Raw genomic sequence first — 21,368 nt, forward strand, 5'->3', positions numbered from 1 at the left:
CACCCTTAATCTATGGTGTGCAGAAACTCCACCGTTGAAAATACATAAGTGAAAGGTTCAGGCATGGCCGAATGGCCAGCCCCCATGTGGTCTAAGGACTAGGCGTTCAGAGATGTCTAATACACTAGTAAAAAGTTCTATTTATAATAAACTAGCTACTATGGTTTACAGAAGTAAGTAATTGATGCATAAATCCACTTCCGGGGCCCACTTGGTGTATGTTTGGGCTGAGCTTGATCTATCCACGAGCTGAGGCTTTTATTGGAGTTGAACGCCGAGTTATAGCGTGTTTCTGGCGTTCAACTCCGGGTCGTGACGTGTTTCTGGCGTTTTACTCCAGACAGCAACATGTACTTGGCGTTGAGCGCCACTTTACGTCATCAATTCCCGAATAAAGTATGGACTATTATATATTCCTGGAAAGCTCTGGATGTCTACTTTCCAACGCTGTTGAGAGCGCGCCATTTGAAGTTCTGTAGCTCCAGAAAATCCATTTTGAATGCAGGGAGGTCAGATTCCAACAACATCAGCAGTCCTTTTGTCAGCCTTTTTCAGAGTTTTGCTCAAGTCCCTCAATTTCAGCCAGAAATTACCTGAAATCACAGAAAAACACACAAACTCATAGTAAAGTCCAGAAATGTGAATTTAACATAAAAACTAATGAAAACATCCCTAAAAGTAGCTTGAACTTACTAAAAACTACCTAAAAACAATGCCAAAAAGCGTATAAATTATCCGCTCATCACCCTAGAACACCTCAACAAAATGGGGTTGTTGAAAGAAGGAATAGAAGCCTTCAAGAGATGACTAGGGCTATGTTATGTGAAAATGAGGTTCCAAAATTCCTATGGGCTGAAGCTGTAAATACAGCATGTTACATTTTAAATAGGACAATTATTAGAAAAGGGTTAAAGATAACTCCTTATGAGCTATGGAAAGGAACCCCTCCAAATCTTAAGTATTTTCATGTTTTTGGATGCAAATATTTTGTACTAAACAACAAAGAAAATATTGGTAAATTTGATCCAAAATCATATGAGGGAAAGTTTGTTGGATATTCCACTACTAGCAAGGCCTATAGGATTTATCTCAAAGAACATAGGACCATAAAGGAATCCATACATGTGACTTTTTGTGATTCTAATTCAATTCCTAATACTGTGATAGATGATGACACAGATTGTGAAGAAGTTATCAAGAAAACCAGTGGTAAAAATCCCAAGTCTACTCAAAATGAAGAATCTGCCAGTCCAGTTTTGTCTCGTTAGATTAGAGGAGATATTTCCATTTTATCTCCTGAGCCAGCACGAGAAACTGAAACAGTGAGACCCACAGAAGCTCATCAAAGTTCAACACCACTCCGGAAGCCTAGAGAATGGAAGTCCATGAGCGGTTATCCTCATGACTTTATCATTGGTGATCCCTCTCAAGGTGTAACAACAAGATCCTCAACTAAAAGGCAATCTGAACCAAGCAATCTTGCCTTCTTGTCACAAATGGAGCCTGATGATTGGATTTTTGACGGTTTAGAATTTCACTAATGAAATCTCGTTGTAAAGTATAGTTTCTAAACCAAACAATAATCCTTTCATACAAAAAGTTGTTTGTCACAAGTACAAACCCCTAAATTTATAAACTGAAGTATTGGACCTCAGGTCGTTCTCCCTAGGAATTACAATAAAGTGTCTTGTTATTGGTTATGAGTTATTTTGGGGTTTTGGATAAGAAGCATGAAAAGTAAATGACAATGAAAATAAACTAACAACTATAAAAGGCTCTTGGCAAGGTATAAAGATTAGAAGTCCTATCCTAGTTATCCTCCTCAATTGTGATGAGAATTGTTCATTGCTCCCACTTAGTTAACCTCTAACCATGGAGGGAAGTCAAGTGGATGAATTAATTTGATTCCTCAAATCCTAATCAACTCCTAAAGGAATGACTAGCTTTAGAGGCATTCAAATCAATTAGCAATCTCCAATTATTAGTCAACAAAAGAATTAGATAACTCAAGTGTCACTAATCACTCTACCTAGGCCAAGAGGAACAAAACCTACACTAAAACCCAACCAAGCATTTCATCAAACACTTGGAAGGCATAAAAGGAAAGCATAGTAAATCAACAACAAGAATGAAATCTAACAACAATTATTGCAAAGAATTAACAACAACAATCAAGGAAATCACAGTTATCATGAATTACCTCAAATTGCATTATTGAAAGAAAATAAAAGAACAACAATCTATCCAAAACAAAATGAAGAATTACAATTATGAAAGTACATAACTAGAAAGAGGAAGAAGAGAAGATTAAGACTTGATGAAGGAAGAGAGGATCAAAGCATGAATTAAACTTAAATCTAAGAAGAGAGATTAATCTAACCCTAATCCTAATACTAGAGAGAAGTGAGAGCTTCTCTCTCTAAACTCACTCTAAAACTAATCCTAAGTATATTATATGCTAGAGTCATTGCCTTCCCCTCAATCCTTGATCCTTTTATCCCTTTCTATTAGCAATTGGCACCAAAATGGGTTCAGAAACCCTCTCAAATCGCCAGGCACGTGTTGCTTTAATGAAGTCATGTGCGGTCATCGACGCGTGCGCGCACGGTACGTGTGCGCGTCCTTGGCCGATTCTGCAATGTGCGCGCGAGCGCCTTGTGCGCGTGCGCGTGCTTGGTCAAGATCAATTCTTTGGCTTTTGTGCTTCTCTCCACTTGCATGCTTTCTTCCTTGCTCCCTTGATCCATGACTAGCCTATTTCAACCTGAGATTACTAGCAAACACATCAAGGCATCTTATGGAATCAAGGATGAATTAAAATTATCAAAATAAGGCTTAGAAAGCATGTTTTTACACTTAAGCACAAATACGTGAGAGATTACAAAACCATGCCAATTCATAGGTTAAATGCGAGACAAGGTTATCAAAATACTCTAAATTCAATACAAGATAAACCCTAAAAATGGGGTTTATCAACCTCCCCACACTTAAGCCTTAGCATGTCCTCATGCTAAAATAAGAAGGAACTAAGGGGTATGACATTTATTAAATGTAACTAAACTGTATGAATCTATCTAAATGCAACTACCTAAGGTGAATGCAAACGCTAAGTTCAAACAAATCAATTTCCAAGAGACATGTATAAGCACAATAGCTATGGCGATAGGAATTAAGTCCAAACCACAATTGTATTGAAACTTATCAAAAGAAATTCAAGCTTGCAAGAATATAGACAATATGGGTGAACACATGTAATTGAACTTTTGAACCCTCACCGGATGTGTATCCGCTCTATTCACTCAAGTGTTTAAGGGTTAATTCACTCAATTCTCTTCTAATCAAGCTTCCCAAAATTCGATTTTCTTCTAACAATTAACATTTATTCAATGCATGCACACATTCATCATGAGGTCTTTCATTTAGGTTGTAATGGGGTTAAGGTCAAGGTAGGATCATTTATGGTTAAGTGGACTAGAGTTTAGATCTTTGATTAGTATAGACTTTCCCACCTAACTATATAATGACCTATACAAATTCAAACTATTCTAACCACCCATTCTTCACTTTTTCTTACATATTCATGCATTCTATTCTTTAGTTCATAACACTTATGCATTGATTCCTTTTTATTGAACTTCACCTTGGGGCATTTTGTCCCCTTTTATTATATTTTTTTCTTCTCTTTTCATTTTTTTTTTCTATATCCCTTTTCTTTCATTTTCACTTTATTCTTCTCTCCTTTTTTTTCTTTTCTTTTTTTATACTTTGTACAAGGACATCAATTGCATAAGGTCTTGTACATTTAATCAATACATGAATATGTTCCCAATTCCTAAATATGGAAGTGTACTACCCCTTTTTTTTTATCCCATCCAATGTTCCCAAGCCTCACCAACTTTGAATAATAAACACTCTCACTAGCCTAGGCTAATCAAAGATCCAAACAAGGACTTTTCATTAGTTTTCCGCCTTGGGCTTGTAATGTGCTAAAATGAGAATAAGTTGGTTAAGCATAGGCTCAAAATTGGCTAATAATGGAGAGTAAAAGGTAGGCTATTTGGGTAAGTGGGCTAATGAAATAATGGCCTCAATCATACAAATGCATGAACACAAGAAATAAATGGACATATAGAATCAAGCAAATCAAGGATCACAATCATAGAAAGAGAACAATTTCACACAAGAATGGAAAATAAGTGGTTATAAAATGTAACCACATCAATAGGCTCAAGTCTCACAAGCTTGTGTTCTAAGCTCAATACATGCTTCACAAAGTATGAATTCAAGCAAGTTTCACCAAAAGTTTTCTTTCAATCAATTGGGTTAATGCCCTATAATTGAATTTATTGAAAAATCTCAATATTTGACTAAGCATTATTGTGATTGAAAAATTCAAAAATTTCCTTAGTTCACCCTTTCCTTTTCCGCTTAAAACCGATTTGTTATGCAAAAAGGGTGACTAAGTTTTTGCAATTCAAAGTATGATTTCTAATCACAACCACAAACTAAAAAGAAAGATATGCAAAAATGTATAAAGAAAAATTCAACTAAAAGTATGAAATCTGTCATCTAAAACATCTAAAGATATCCATAACCATCAAAATATCTAAAATCCAAAATAAGCAGTAAAAGTATCCAAAGTAAACTCAAAATGCATCAAATATATACAAAAGGTATGCAAAATAAGGTAACTAAGAAAGTGGCCAAAATGTTCACCGGTCCTCTAATGATGCTACCGGTGACCTCCCCACACTTAAGATCAAGCATCGTCCTCGATGCTAAACCGGAGGATCAGTGGAAGGTACAACGGTAGGCTCTGGCTCTGGCTGTGGCTGTGGGACCGGCTCCTCATGGGTCTGTGGTGTCTCTGTAGTGTCTGGGGCAGCTGGAGGTGCACCTGCTGAGTCGGTGCCTCCGCAACCTCCTCCTGATGATCCTGGTCATCAGAGGCCGGAGAGTCGGGAAGCGGAGGTAACTCAGCGCCAAGAGAGATGAGCGCCTGGTCCATCCGATCCAGTCGGCGTCTGACATGGAGCCTCTCACACTCTAAAAACCGAAATAGACGCTGGACCAGTAGGTAAGTAGGCTCAGGTGCTGAAAGAGGAGCTGTCGAAGACGATGGAGCTGCTGCGGTAGAGGAAGATGGGGCTGCTGTAGAGGCTGACGGTCCAGCTGTCCCCACTACTGCTCTAGCCCTGGAACGGCGTCTAGCTGGGGGCTTCTCATGCACCCAACCACCCCAAGGAGTAGTAACCTCCTTGTCATCTTCATCAGGGGGTGGTGGTATCACATTATCATCTAATCAGGGGACCTCAGCTAGGGCAGCCATACTCGTGACCAAAGTAGGGAATGAAAGTAGACCACGAATATGCGCCCGCCACATACACTGCCATATAAGACGAGGAAAATAAACATCCTTCCCCTCCATGACACACCCAATCAGCAGAAGCATCTCCATAGGGATCTCAGAGAAGTGAGTGGTAGGCAAGACATAGTGGGCAAATATCATCTGCCAAGTCTTGGCCTCTCTAGTCAGTTGAGCAAAGAGCATCCCCTTAGGCTTGGTGTTGTTCGCATCCATGACCCATGTAGCATCCGGTAAACCGATCACGCGCCTAAGCGCCTCATAATCAAAGGTCATGCTGTGAATAGCCAACTCAGCCTACTGATGAGCGCAGGTGCCATCAAGAAGATGTCGGCACTGCAATGCCTCTTCTATAGCAGTCTCAGTAATCATGACCTCTCTACCCCTCAACTGAACCGAATCCAAAGTGGGACAGAAGAAGTTGCAATAAAATTCCTTCACCCAAGAGATGTTGATATCCCCCAAATCTCTATCAACAAAATCCATACCCAACTCTAGGATTCGACTAGTAATGGACCGTCTCACATCATTGGGAAGGACAAGTTTCTTCTCGGTATTCAGTTTCTTCGTCCGATACTTGGAAAGGCGAAGCTCACAGTAAAGATTGGAAAACTTAGTTGGGTCAGTAGAAGGTAACAACTGATTTTCTTTTTCTTCGTCATTCAGAGGATTCTTAGCATAATTTTTGTAGATGGAGGGAATAGAGGGTGTAGAGTGTTTTCTTTTCTTGGAAGAGGTGGCTATGGCCTTTCCTTTATCCGACATCCTGAAAAAGAAATATGATAAAATATAAGCAATAAATCATGTAGCACAAAACAAAGAGAGCATATTCAGGATATCACTTGGCCAATAAACAATCATGATGTGAACTGAACTTGAAAGGTAAGTTGGTAAACTTGTAAGCATAAGCGAACAAGAAACCAAGGATGCAATGTCCATGAAAGTCAACCGCTCTAACTCATTAAGCCATATTATCATCATATTTTTTTGAAAAAAAAATAGTTAAAGAAAATTAAATGTGAGTGGAAGTAAAAGGGTTAAAGAAATTAGTAAGTTGGAAAAGTGAGTTAGTGGTATGATGATAATGAGGCTCAAAGAAAATAAGAGTCGTGGCTCATATTCGCAACGTTCAAGGCCAATTCCGGAAGTCAAAAGTAACGAGAATTAGCCCAAAATTATAATAAAGACCAAAGCGAAATTAAATTTCTTGAAAATTGGGCAGCATCACGGCTTAAAATTGGACGTTCCCGGATGGCAACATAGCACAACTAGCATGATTACAATATCAACTAATCACAGCAACAATAAGATAGCATCCAAGCAACACAGATTACACACAGAGCAACTCAAAAGTGGCACTTATCAGACATGTGAACAAACAGAAAATAAACACAAACGGAGCACTTATCAGACCTAAAATCCTCTATCCAGCCCTAGCTACCTAACAGCAGTTATTTCTAGCTAATCCTAACATGCAAAATTCAAACTCTAACTAACTAACATTAAGCAGTAGCTAACAGTAATGAAAACTAATGAACACAGAGTTGAAGTATGGAACCTGGGGGCAGAGTGAAATAAATAGAAATGGAACTGGGAAGTAGTGGTGGCAGAGAAATGAGTGGGGTGCAGGCCGCTGCCGCGGAGGGTGGCGGGCACGACGGAGTAGCGAGGAGGCTGCTGACGGCGACGGCGGAGTGAGATACAAATCGGAGTTGACGAGTGGGAGAGGGAGAATGCGAATGGGAGTTGGGTGATGGTGAGAGAGGGAGGTTGGCCGTGCGGTGGCGGCGACGGCGCTGCTGTGTCGGCAGTTAAGGTGAGAAGAAAAAGAAGATGATGAGGGAGAAGAGAGAGTGCACGACTGCGCAGCACTCTTCGCGTATTAGGGTTATCCCTTTTTTTGAATCGACGCGAGCGCGCACCTTGCGCGTCCGCGTACATTGAAGAAACTAGGGATCCACGCGTGATCGTACAGCACGCTCAAGCGTGGATGGGCAAACTTATTCAAGGGCGTGCGCGCGGACAGCGCGCGCACGCGTATGCGGGGTTGGGCTTGAGGCTTAGAGTGGGCTTGATGCACGCCCAACTCTCTGGGCAAAAGACTAGAGTGGCAGCATCATGTAAGGGACGCGCGCGCGGCAAGCGCGCGTCCGCGTACATTGGTAATTTGCTATAAGGCGCGCTAGCGCGGTGCGTGCGCTCGCGTCTATGCCTCCTTTTGGCATATGGGCGCGCACGCGGCGAGTGCACGTCCGCGCAGATTGAGTTGGGCTAGGGGCTTAAAGTTGGCCCAGGTCCAGCACAACTCTCTGGGGCTAGGCTCGAAAGTTGCAGCAGCAGATCGACGCGGACGCGGCAGGTGCGCGTCCGCGTTAACTTCCCTGATTTCGTAATCGACGCGCACGCACGTAGTGCGCGTCAGCGTGGGTCGTGTTGGGCTCAGGGCATAGTGTGTGCCCAAGAGAGGCCCAACTCTCGGGAATGTGGGTGATGACACATCCGCTCAGGGACGCGTGCGCGTACATTGCGCGCGCGCGTCCACCCCCTTTTTTTCAGAAAAATTATGCTCAAATGCTCCCCATACTGCTCCCAACTCTTTATGCATCTACTACTAAACACAAAAATGCAATTCTCAAAAATGCAATATGATAGTATTCATCTACTACTAAACACAACATACATGTGACTAAGCTAACAATTAAGTTGTACAAACAAATTTATATGAAACATCTACCTACAATGGTAACTCAAGTCACTTATTAAGCAAATTTAAAAGAGAGTGGAAAGAGTTTACCATGGTGGGGTGTCTCCCACCTAGCACTTTTAGTTTAAGTCCTTAAGTTGGACATTTTGAGGCGCTTATTGTCATGGTGGCTTATGTTTGTACTCATCCTTGAATCTCCAAGGATCCTTGCTTCTCAATTGGTTGACAGAATTTCCAACCATTTTCATCAAGCTTGGGCAAAGTTCTACCCAAGATATGAGTCCCCGTAGTTGGTCTTCACATAGCGAGCCGGGATCCCATATCTTATCTTCACACCCATCCGTTAGTTGAGTTTCATGATTTTTTTGTACGGGTGGTTGACATAAAGGTGATTGACACATAGAATTCTCTTTGTTCCACCAATGCTTCCTTCTAAACCCATATACGGTGATTTCCGTTCCATCCTCATTCCTATACCTTAGAGTCTTGGCCTTTATGATTTTTATACCGAATTTCCAACCACTACACAATTCTTTCCTACTCTAAACTCTACAAAGAGCTCTAAGTTGACCTTCGTTTTCAATTAAACCATATTCAAGTGAGAAAGTGAAGCTTAGGGATGAGAGTTTGCCCCACTTGAATGTTGTGTTGGATGGTGTCTTGGGAAGGGAGACCTCCCCACACTTAGACAATGCAAGGTCTACTTCTTTAGGCTCTTCTTTAGTTGTTCCCACCTCTTCACAAGCTTCTTCAATTTCAACATTTTCCCCTTTTTCACTTGGCTTGGTGTTGTCTTCAAGAACTTCATCTTGCCCAATGGGAGGTGATTCAATTTTGGATAGGAATTCATTGATGAATGAATCCATCTCTTGATCAACCTCTTCATATTCTTCAATTTCAATATACACCATGCCAACTTTTTCCTCTTGGTAGCTCTCTTTCTCATTGCTCACCAAGGGTACGGGAGGTTGTGCACACTCTTCTATAATTTCAACTTCATGTCCTATGGGAGAGGGTTCCATTGTAGAGAGAAATTCATCCATGATTGAATCCATCTCTTGATAAGCCTCTTCCAAGTTTCCCACAATGATATGCCTTGGAAGTTGCGCACCCTCCTCAACATCAATATCAAACTTCTTGGAAGAGTTCCCCATGATGCTACATTCCCTTGGACTTTCAACATCTCCTAAATCTTCAACCGCTTCTTCCTTTTCTTCAATGATCATAGGCTCCTCCCATTGTTCTAACACAAAATTTGACTCCTCCTTCTCCACCGAATTGTCCAATTTCTCCTTCATGCTTTGCTCTTCTTTTGACTTTTCACATGTGATCACGGAAATACCTTGAATATTCAAACATTGGTGGGCTAAAGTGTGCACCACCTTGGTCAAATTAGTCACAAACTCAAGTGTATCCCGCTTCATGGCTTCTTGTCCTTGGAGTAACAAAGTGAGAGGATCGTCTATTGAGGCTTGGGGTGAGTAAGAAGGTTCATTATTTTGGGAAGAGGGTTTATGATAGGAAGGTTGGTCTTCTTGGTGAAATTGTGGAGGTGGTGTGCATCGAGGTGGTTCTTGGTAGTTGTAATCTTGGAATTGTGGTTCCATGTATGGCTCATATGGTTCAAAAGTTGGATGATGTGGCGAATATGGATTGGGTTCATATGGAAGTGTTTGGTGAAAATAGGCTTGTGATGAGCGGATAATTTGTACGCTTTTTGGCATTGTTTTTAGTATGTTTTTGGTATGATCTAGTTAGTTTTTAGTATATTTTTATTAGTTTTTAGCTAAAATTCACTTTTCTGAACTTTACTATGAGTTTGTGTGTTTTTCTGTGATTTCAGGTATTTTCTGGCTGAAATTGAGGGACCTGAGCAAAAATCTGATTCAGAGACTGAAAAGGACTGCAGATGCTGTTGGATTCTGACCTCCCTGCACTCAAAGAGGATTTTCTGGAGCTACAGAAGCCCAATTGGCGCGATCTCAACGGCGTTGGAAAGTAGACATCCTGGGCTTTCCAACAATATATGATAGTCCATACTTTGCCCAAGATTTGATGGCCCAAACCGGCGTTCAAAGTCACCCTCAAGATTTCCAGCGTTAAACGCCGGAACTGGCACCAAAATGGGAGTTAAACGCCCAAACTGGCACTAAAGCTGGCGTTTAACTCCAAGAAGAGTCTCTACACGAAAATGCTTCATTGCTCAGCCCAAGCACACACCAAGTGGGCCCGGAAGTGGATTTTTATGTCATTTACTCATCTTTGTAATTCTTAAGCTACTAGTTTTCTATAAGTAGGACCTTTTACTATTGTATTTTCATCTTTGGACATCTAGTTCTTAGATCATTGGGAGGCTGGCCTCACGGCCATGCCTAGACCTTGTTCTTATGTATTTTCAACGGTGGAGTTTCTACACACCATAGATTAAGGTGTGGAGCTCTGCTGTACCTCGAGTATTAATGCAATTACTATTGTTCTTCTATTCAATTCCGCTTGTTCTTGTTCTAAGATATCACTTGTTCTTCAACTTGATGAATGTGATGATCCGTGACACTCATCATCATTCTCACTTATGAACGTGTGACTGACAACCACCTCCGTTCTACCTTCGATTGGGTGAATATCTCTTGGATTCCTGATTGCACGATGCATGGTTGATCGCCTGACAACCGAGTGCTCGCCTGACAACCGAGCCAGCCATTCCGTGAGATCAGAGTCTTCGTGGTATAGGCAAGAACTGATGGTGGCATTCAAGAGAATCCGGAAGGTCTAACCTTGTCTGTGGTATTCTGAGTAGGATTCAATGACTGAATGACTGTGACGTGCTTCAAACTCCTGAGGGCGGGGCGTTAGTGACAGACGCAAAAGAATCACTGGATTCTATTCCGGCCTGATCGAGAACCGACAGATGGATAGCCGTGCCGTGACAGGGTGCGTTGAACATTTCCACTGAGAGGATGGGAGGTAGCCACTGACAACGGTGAAACCCTTGCTTAAGCTTGCCATGGAAAGGAGTAAGAAGGATTGGATGAAGACAGTAGGAAAGCAGAGAGACGGAAGGGAAGGCATCTTCATACGCTTATCTGAAGTTCCTACCAATGAATTACATAAGTATCTCTATCTTTATCTTTATGTTTTAAGCGTTCATCACCATATCCATTTGAGTTTGCCTGACTAAGATTTACAAGATGACTATAGCTTGCTTCATACTAACAATCTCCGTGGGATCGACCCTTACTCGCGTAAGGTTTATTACTTGGACAACCCAGTGCACTTGCTAGTTAGTTGTGCAAAGTTGTGTTAATGCCATGGTATTGAACACCAAGTTTTTGGGGTTCATGACCGGGGATTATGAGAGTTGTGAAAAGTATTGTTCACAATTTCGCGCACCAAGTTTTTGGCGCCGTTGCCGGGGATTGTTGAGTTTGGACAACTGACGGTTCATCTTGTTGCTTAGATTAGGTATTTTTTTCAGAATTCTTGAAGATGAATTCTAGAGTTTCATGATGATTTGTTGAAGTCTGGCTGGCTGTGAAGCCATGTCTAATTTCATTGGACCGAGGTTTCAACTTATCATCACAAGAGCTTGTTGATTTTTATCAATCTTGCTTTTGGAGCAGTGATCTGCTAAGGCTTGGCTGGCCATTGGCCATGTCTAGTGTTTTGGACCGAAGCTTTCTTTGAAAGCTTGGCTGGCTATGAAGCCATGTCTAATTCCTGGACCGGAGTCTTAGACTAACATTGCACTGATTCCTGGAATTCTCATTAAGAATTTTGATATCTTTTTCCATTTAATTTTCGAAAAACACAAAAAATCAAAAAAATCATAAAATCCAAAAATTTCTTGTTTGAGTCTAGTGTCTCATCTTAAGTTTGGTGTCAATTGCATGAATTCATTCATGTGTCCTAAAGGATCTTCAAGTAAGTCTTGATGATTTTCGTGCTCTGATCTTTGAATTCAATTGACTTGAGTGTTTTGTGTGTCTCATATGCATTCTCATTAGTGTCAGCAGTATACAAACTGCTAAGTTTGGTGTCTTGCATGCATTGTTATTTGATTTTAGTTGCATTTTGATTATTCCTTATTATTAAAAATCCAAAAATATTTTTAATTTGTGTCTTCTCAAGTCAATAATACAGAGAATTAAAGATTCAGAACATACAGCAGAGGAATTGCACAGAAAAAGCTGAGCGTTCAAAACGCCCAGTGAAGAAGGACAGACTGGCGTTTAAACGCCAGCCAGGGTACCTGGTTGGGCGTTTAACGCCCAAAAGGGTAGCATTTTGGGCGTTAAACGCCAGAATGTGCACCATTCTGGGCGTTTAACGCCAGGATGGCACAAGGGGGAAGATTTTGTTTTCAAATCAAATTTTTTCAAGTTTTCAAAATTTTTCAAAATCAAATCTTTTTCAAATCATATACTTTCAATCAAATCTTTTTCAAAATCAATTTTTTTCTATTTTTAAAGATACTTACTATCAATTAATGATTTGATTCAACATCTCAAGTATGTTGCCTTTTCTGTTGAGAAAGGTTTAATGTTTGAATCATATCTTTTCTTGTTAGCCAAGTTTTTAATTTTCAAAATCAAATTTTTTTTTAAATGTTTTTCAAATCATATCTTCTCAATCACATCTTTTTTTAAAACCAATCATATCTTCTTAACCACATCTTTTTCAAAATAGTTTTCAATCAAATCTCTTTGATTTCTAATTTCAAAATCTTTTTCAAAAATCACTTGATTTCTTTTCCACTTTCATTTTCGAAAATCAATTAGTGTTTTTCAAAAATGTTTTCAAAATCTTTTACTTAATTTTCGAAAATTACTTCCCTTCTTCTCACATCCTTCTATTTATGGACTAACACTATCCCTTAATGCAAAATTTGAACTCCATCTTCTTTGATAAGTTCAAATTTTCTACTTCTGTCTTCTACTTTTCTTTTCCTCTGACACCTAAAGAAATCTCTATACTGTGACATAGAGGATTCCACATTTTCTTGTTCCCTTCTCTTTCTTATGAGCAGGAGCAAAGACAAAAGCATTCTTGTTGAGGCTGATCCTGAACCTGAAAGGACCTTGAAGAGAAAACTAAGAGAAGCCAAGGCACAAATCTCTGTAGAGGACCTAACAAAAATCTTCAAGGAAGAAGAACACATGGCAGCCGAAAACAACAACAATGCCAACAATGCAAGAAAGGTGCTGGGTGACTTTACTGCACCTACTCCCGACTTCTATGGGAGAAGCATCTCTATCCCTGCCATTGGAGCAAACAACTTTGAGCTTAAGCCTCAATTAGTTTCTCTAATGCAACAGAATTGCAAGTTCCATGGACTTCCATTGGAGGATCCTCATCAGTTTTTAGCTGAGTTCTTGCAAATCTGTGACACTGTCAAGACTAATGGGGTTGACCCTGAGGTCTACAGACTTATGCTATTCCCTTTTGCTGTAAGAGACAGAGCTAGGACATGGTTGGACTCACAACCTAAAGAAAGCCTGGACTCTTGGGAAAAGCTAGTCAATGCCTTCTTGGCAAAATTCTTTCCACCTCAAAAATTGAGTAAGCTTAGAGTGGAAGTCCAAACCTTCAGACAGAAGGAAGGAGAATCCCTCTATGAAGCTTGGAAAAGATACAAACAATTAATCAGAAAGTGTCCTTCTGATATGCTTTCTGAATGGAGCATCATAAGTATTTTCTATGATGGTCTCTCTGAACTGTCCAAGATGTCTTTGGATAGCTCTGCTGGAGGATCTCTTCATCTGAAGAAGATGCCTACTGAAGCTCAAGAACTGATTGAAATGGTTGCAAATAACCAATTCATGTACACTTCTGAAAGGAATCCTGTGAACAATGGGACTAGTCAGAAGAAAGGAGTTCTTGAGATTGACACTCTGAATGCCATATTGGCTCAGAACAAAATATCGACCCAACAAGTCAATATAATTTCTCAAAGTCTGTCTGGAATGCAAAATGCACCAAGCAGTACTAAGGAAGCTTCATCTGAGGAAGAAGCTTATGATCCTGAGAACCCTTCAATGGAAGAGGTGAATTACATGGGAGAACCCTATGGAAACACCTATAATTCTTCATGGAGGAATCATCCAAATATTTCATGGAATGATCAAGAGAGACCTCAACAAGGTTTCAATAACAATAATGGTGGAAGAAACAGGTTTAGCAATAGCAAGCCCTTTCCATCATCTTCTCAGCAACAGACAGAGAGTTCTAAGCAGAATACTTCTGACTTAGCAACCATGGTCTCTGATCTAATCAAAACCACTCAAAGTTTCATGACTGAAACAAGGTCCTCCATTAGAAACTTGGAGGGACAAGTGGGTCAGCTGAGCAAGAAAATTACTGAACTCCCTCCTAGTACTCTTCCAAGCAATACAGAAAAAAATCCAAAAGGAGAGTGCAAAGCCATCAACATGGCCGAATTTTGGGAGGAAGGAGAGGCAGTGAACGCCACTGAGGAAGACCTCAATGGACGTTGGTGCGCGAAATTGTGAACAATACTTTTCACAACTCTCATAATCCCCGGTCATGAACCCCAAAAACTTGGTGTTCAATACCATGGCATAAACACAACTTCGCACAACTAACCAGCAAGTGCACTGGGTCGTCCAAGTAATAAACCTTACGCGAGTAAGGGTCGATCCCACGGAGATTGTTAGTATGAAGCAAGCTATGGTCATCTTGTAAATCTTAGTCAGGCAAACTCAAATGGATATAGTGATAGACACATAAAACACAAAGATAAAGATAGAGATACTTATGTAATTCATTGGTAGGAACTTCAGATAAGCGCATGAAGATGCCTTCCCTTCCGTCTCTCTGCTTTCCTACTGTCTTCATCCAATCCTTCTTACTCCTTTCCATGGCAAGCTTATGTAGGGTTTCACCGTTGTCAGTGGCTACCTCCCATCCTCTCAATGAAAATGTTCCTATGCTCTGTCACAGCATGGCTAATCATCTGTCAGTTCTCGGTCAGGCCGGAATAGAATCCAGCGATTCTTTTGCGTCTGTCACTAACGCCCCGCCTGCTAGGAGTTTGAAGCACGTCACAGTCATTCAATCATTGAATCCTACTCAGAATACCACAGACAAGGTTAGACCTTCCGGATTCTCTTGAATGCCACCATCAGTTCTAGCCTATATCACGAAGACTCTGATCTCACGGAATGGTTGGCTTGGTTGTCAGGCGAGCACTTGGTTGTCAGGCGATCAACCATGCATCGTGCAATCAGGAATCCAAGAGATATTCACCCAATCGAAGGTAGAACGGAGGTGGTTGTCAGTCACACGTTCATAAGTGAGAATGACGATGAGTGTCACGGATCATCACATTCATCAAGTTGAAGAACAAGTGATATCTTAGAACAAGAACAAGCTGAATTGAATAGAAGAACAATAGTAATTGCATTAATACTCGAGGTACAGCAGAGCTCCACACCTTAATCTATGGTGTGTAGAAACTCTACCGTTGAAAATACATAAGAACAAGAGTGATCATTGGTTTCGGCCCCAGAGAGGGAACCAGAAGAACCAAGATGAAAATACAATAGTAAAAGGTCCTACTTATAGAAAACTAGTAGCCTAAGGTTTACAGAGATGAGTAAATGACATAAAAATCCACTTCCGGGCCCACTTGGTGTGTGCTTGGGCTGAGCAATGAAGCATTTTCGTGCAGAGACTTCTCTTGGAGTTAAACGCCAGCTTTTATGCCAGTTTGGGCGTTTAACTCCCATTTTGGTGCCAGTTCCGGCGTTTAACGCTGGAATTCCTGAGGGTGACTTTGAACGCCGGTTTGGGCCATCAAATCTTGGGCAAAGTATGGACTATCATATATTGCTGGAAAGCCCAGGATGTCTACTTTCCAACGCCGCTGAGAGCGCGCCAATTGGGCTTCTGTAGCTCCAGAAAATCCACTTCGAGTGCAGGGAGGTCAGAATCCAACAGCATCTGCAGTCCTTTTTAGTCTCTGAATCAGATTTTTGCTCAGGTCCCTCAATTTCAGCCAGAAAATACCTGAAATCACAGAAAAACACACAAACTCATAGTAAAGTCCAGAAAAGTGAATTTTAACTAAAAACTAATAAAAATATACTAAAAACTAACTAGATCATACTAAAAACATACTAAAAACAATGCCAAAAAGCGTACAAATTATCCGCTCATCACAACACCAAACTTAAATTGTTGCTTGTCCTCAAGCAACTGGAAATCAAACAAGATAAAAAGAAGAGAATATGCAATGAATTCCAAAAACATCTATGAAGATCAGTATTAATTAGATGAGCGGGGCTTTTAGCTTTTTGCCTCTGAACAGTTTTGGCATCTCACTCTATCCTTTGAAATTCAGAATGATTGGCTTCTTTAGGAACTTAGAATCCAGATAGTGTTATTGATTCTCCTAGTAGAATATGATGATTCTTGAATATAGCTACTTATTGAGTCTTGGCCGTGGCCCAAAGCACTCTGTCTTCCAGTATTACCACCGGATACATACATGCCACAGACACATAATTGGGTGAACCTTTTCAGATTATGACTTAGCTTTGCTAGAGTCCCCAATTAGAGGTGTCCAAGGTTCTTAAGCACACTCTTTTTGCCTTGGATCACAACTTTATTTTTTTTTTCTTTTTCTTTCTTTCTTCTCTTTTTTCGTTTTTTTTTTCGAATATTCATTGCTTTTTCTTGCTTCAAGAATCATTTTAATGATTTTTCAGATCCTCAGTAACATGTCTCCTTTTTCATCATTCTTTCAAGAGCCAACATTCATGAACCACAAATTCAAGATACATATGCACTGTTTAAGCATACATTCAGAAGACAAAAATATTGCCACCACATCAAAATAATTAAACTGTTATAAAATTCAAAATTCATGCAATTCTTTTCTTTTTCAATTAAGAACATATTTTATTTAAGAGAGGTGATGGATTCATAGGACATTCATAACTTTAAGGCATAGACACTAATGATCACAAGACACACACATGGATAAACATAAACACTAAAATTCGAAAAACAGAAGAATAAAGAACAAGGAAATCAAAGAACGGGTCCACCTTAGTGATGGCGGCTCTTTCTTCCTCTTGAAGATCCTATGGAGTGCTTGAGCTCCTCAATGTCTCTTCCTTGTCTTTGTTGCTCCTCTCTCATGATTCTTTGATCTTCTCTAATTTCATGGAGGATGATGGAGTGTTCTTGATGCTCCATCCTTAGTTGTCCCATGTTGGAACTCAATTCTCCTAGGGAGGTGTTTAGTTGCTCCCAATAGTTTTGTGGAGGAAAGTGCATCCCTTGAGGAATCTCAGGGATCTCATGATGAGTGGGGTCTCTTGTGTGCTCCATCCTCTTCTTAGTGATGGGCTTGTCCTCATCAATGGGGATGTCTCCCTCTATGTCAACTCCAACTGAATAACAGAGGTGACAAATGAAGAGGAGAGAGAGTGGTAGGGTAGGTGGGGATCCTGTGGGGTCCACAGATCCTGAGGTGTCAAGGAAAAGTCATCCCTGCACCAAATGGCAAGCAAAATCTCGTTTTGTGCCAATTCTGGCGTTAAACTCCGGGCTGGTGCCCATTTCTGGCGTTTAACGCCAGCTTCTTGCCCTTTTCTGGCGTTTAACGCCAGTTTGGTGCCCCTTTCTGGCGTTAAACGCCCAGAATGGTGCCAGACTGGGCGTTAAACGCCCACCTGCTAACCTCACTGGCGTTTAAACGCCAGTAGGTGCGTCCTCCAGGGTGTGCTATTTTTCTTCCTGTTTTTCATTCTGTTTTTGCTTTTTTCATTGATTTTGTGACTTCTTATGATCATCAACCTACAAAAAAGATAAAATAACAAAAGAAAATAGAGAAAATATAACATTGGGTTGCCTCCCAACAAGCGCTTCTTTAATGTCATTAGCTTGACAGAGGACTCTCATGGAGCCTCAGAAATGTTCAGAGCTATGTCGGAACCTCCCAACACCAAACTTAGAGTTTGAATGTGGGGGTTCAACACCAAACTTAGAGTTTGGTTGTGGCCTCCCAACACCAAACTTAGAGTTTGGCTGTGGGGGCTCTGTTTTTGAGAGAAGCTCTTCATGCTTCCTCTCCATGATGACAGAGGGATATCCTTGGGCCTTAAACACCAAGGATTCTTCATTCACTTGAATGATCAACTCTCCTCTATCAACATCAATCACAGCCTTTGCTGTGGCTAGGAAGGGTCTGCCAAGGATGATGGATTCATCCATGCACTTCCCAGTCTCTAGGACTATGAAATCAGTAGGGATGTACTGGTCTTCAACTTTAACCAGAACATCCTCTACAAGTCCATGGGCTTGCTTTCTTGAGTTGTCTGCCATCTCCAGTGAGATTTTTGCAGCTTGTACCTCAGAGATCCCTAACTTCTCCATTACAAAGAGAGGCATGAGGTTTACACTTGACCCTAAGTCACACAAGGCCTTCTTGAAGGTTATGGTGCCTATGGTACAAGGTATTGAAAACTTCCCAGGATCCTATCTCTTTTGAGGCAGTGTCTGCCTAGACAAGTCATCCAGTTCTTTGGTGAGCAAAGGGGGTTCATCCTCCCAGGTCTCATTTCCAAATAACTTGTCATTTAGCTTCATGATTGCTCCAAGGTATTTAGCAACTTGCTCTTCAGTGACATACTCATCCTCTTCAGAGGAAGAATACTCATCAGAGCTCATGAATGGCAGAAGTAAGTCCAATGGAATCTCTATGGTCTCAGTTTAAGCCTCAGATTCCCATGGTTCCTCATTGGGGAACTCATTGGAGGCCAGTGGACGCCCAGTGAGGCCTTCCTCAGTGGCGTTCACTGCCTCTCTTTCCTCCCAAAATTCGGCCATGTTGATGGCCTTGCACTCTCCTTTTAGGTTTTCTTCAGTATTGCTAGGAAGAGTACTAGGAGGGAGTTCAGTAATTTTCTTGCTCAGCTGACCCACTTGTGCCTCCAAATTTCTAATGGAGGACCTTGTTTCAGTCATGAAACTTTGAGTGGTTTTGATCAGATCAGAGACCATGGTTGCTAAGTCAGAGGTATTCTGCTTAGAACTCTCTGTCTGTTGCTGAGAAGATGATGGAAAAGGCTTGCTATTGCTAAACCTGTTTCTTCCACCATTATTATTGTTGAAACCTTGTTGGGGTCTCTGTTGATCCTTCCATGAAAAATTTGGATGATTTCTCCATGAAGGATTATAGGTGTTTCCATAGGGTTCTCCCATGTAATTCACCTCTTCCATTGAAGGGTTCTCAGGATCATAGGCTTCTTCCTCAGATGAAGCTTCTTTAGTACTGCTTGGTGCATTTTGCATTCCAGACAGACTTTGAGAAATCATATTGACTTGTTGAGTCAATATTTTGTTCTGAGCCAATATGGCATTCAGAGTGTCAATCTCAAGAACTCCTTTCTTCTGACTAGTCCCATTGTTCACAGGATTTCTTTCAGAAGTGTACATGAATTGGTTATTTGCAACCATTTCAATCAGCTCTTGAGCTTCTGTAGGCGTCTTCTTCAGGTGAAGAGATCCTCCAGCAGAGCTATCCAAAGACATCTTGGACAGCTCAGAGAGACCATCATAGAAAATACCTATGATGCTCCATTCAGAAAGCATATCAGAAGGACACTTTCTGATTAATTGTTTGTATCTTTCCCAAGCTTCATAGAGGGATTCTCCTTCCTTCTGTCTGAAGGTTTGGACTTCCACTCTAAGCTTACTCAATTTTTGAGGTGGAAAGAACTTTGCCAAGAAGGCATTGACTAGCTTTTCCCAAGAGTCCAGGCTTTCTTTAGGTTGAGAGTCCAACCATGTCCTAGCTCTGTCTCTTACAGCAAAAGAGAATAGCATAAGTCTGTAGACCTCAGGGTCAACCCCATTAGTCTTGACAGTGTCACAGATTTGCAAGAATTCAGCTAAGAACTGATGAGGATCTTCCAACGGAAGTCCATGGAACTTGCAATTCTGTTGCATTAGAGAAACTAATTGAGGCTTAAGCTCAAAGTTGTTTGCTCCAATGGCAGGGATAGAGATGCTTCTCCCATAGAAGTCGGGAGTAGGTGCAGTAAAGTCACCCAGCACCTTCCTTGCATTGTTGGCATTGTTGTTTTCGGCTGCCATATGTTCTTCTTCTTTGAAGAATTCGGTCAGGTCCTCTAAAGAGAGTTGTGCTTTGGTTTCTCTTAGCTTTCTCTTCAAGGTCCTTTCAGGTTCAGGGTCAGCCTCAACAAGAATGTTTTTGTCTTTGCTCCTGCTCATAAGAAAGAGAAGGGAACAAGAAAATGTGGAATCCTCTATGTCACAGTATAGAGATTCCTTTAGGTGTCAGAGGAAAAGAAAAGTAGAAGACAGAAGTAGAAAATTCGAACTTATCTAAGGAGATGGAGTTCGAATTTTGCATTAAGGGATAGTGTTAGTCCATAAATAGAAGGATGTGAGAAGAGAGGAAGTAATTTTCGAAAATTAAGTAAAATATTTTGAAAACATTTTGAAAAACCTTAATTGATTTTCGAAAATCAAGGATGGAAAAGAAATCAAGTGATTTTTGAAAAAGATTTTGAAATTAGAAATCAAAAAAGGTTTGATTGAAAACTATTTTGAAAAAGATGTGGTTAAGAAGATATGATTGGTTTTTAAAAAAAATGTGATTGAGAAGATATGATTTGAAAAACATTTTAAAAAAAAGATTTGATTTTGAAAATTAAAAACTTGACTAACAAGAAAAGATATGATTCAAACATTAAACCTTTCTCAACAGAAAAGGCAACATACTTGAAATGTTGAATCAAATCATTAATTGATAGTAAGTATCTTTGAAAATGGAAAGAAATTGATTTTGAAAAAGATTTGATTGAAAAATTGATTTAAAAAAGATTTGATTTTGAAAAACTTTGAAAACTTGAAAAAAAATCTCATTTGAAAACAAAATCTTCCCCCTTTAGCCATCCTGGCGTTAAACGCCCAACCAGGTACCCTGGCTGGCGTTTAAACGCCAGTCTGTCCTTCTTCACTGGGCGTTTTGAACGCCCAGCTTTTTCTGTGCAATTCCTCTGCTGAATGTTCTGAATCTTCAATTCTCTGTATGGTTGACTTGAGAAGACACAAAGTAAAAATATTTTTGGATTTTTAATAATTCGGACAAATCAAAGTGCAATAAGAATCAAATAACAATGCATGCAAGACACCAAACTTAGTAGTTTGTATACTACTGACACTAACAAAATGAGAATGCATATGAGACACTCAAAACACTCAAGTCAATTGAATTCAAAGATCATAGCACGAAAATCATCA

At 40.4% G+C, this 21,368-nt stretch overlaps 2 non-coding genes across 2 annotated transcripts; one reads left to right on the forward strand and one right to left on the reverse strand.

Annotated features, from left to right (window-relative positions):
* Window positions 1-13,630: 13,630 nt before the first annotated feature.
* Window positions 13,631-13,738, reverse strand: LOC112764429 (small nucleolar RNA R71). The gene has a single exon (XR_003183163.1). It is a non-coding gene; the product is annotated as a small nucleolar RNA R71 (small nucleolar RNA).
* Window positions 13,739-19,685: 5,947 nt separating this feature from the next.
* Window positions 19,686-19,793, forward strand: LOC112766508 (small nucleolar RNA R71). Its single transcript, XR_003184405.1, has one exon. It is a non-coding gene; the product is annotated as a small nucleolar RNA R71 (small nucleolar RNA).
* Window positions 19,794-21,368: the final 1,575 nt, after the last annotated feature.

The sequence above is a fragment of the Arachis hypogaea genome, chromosome 2, assembly GCF_003086295.3.
Source record: "Arachis hypogaea cultivar Tifrunner chromosome 2, arahy.Tifrunner.gnm2.J5K5, whole genome shotgun sequence".
NCBI classification, from domain to species: Eukaryota; Viridiplantae; Streptophyta; class Magnoliopsida; order Fabales; family Fabaceae; genus Arachis; species Arachis hypogaea.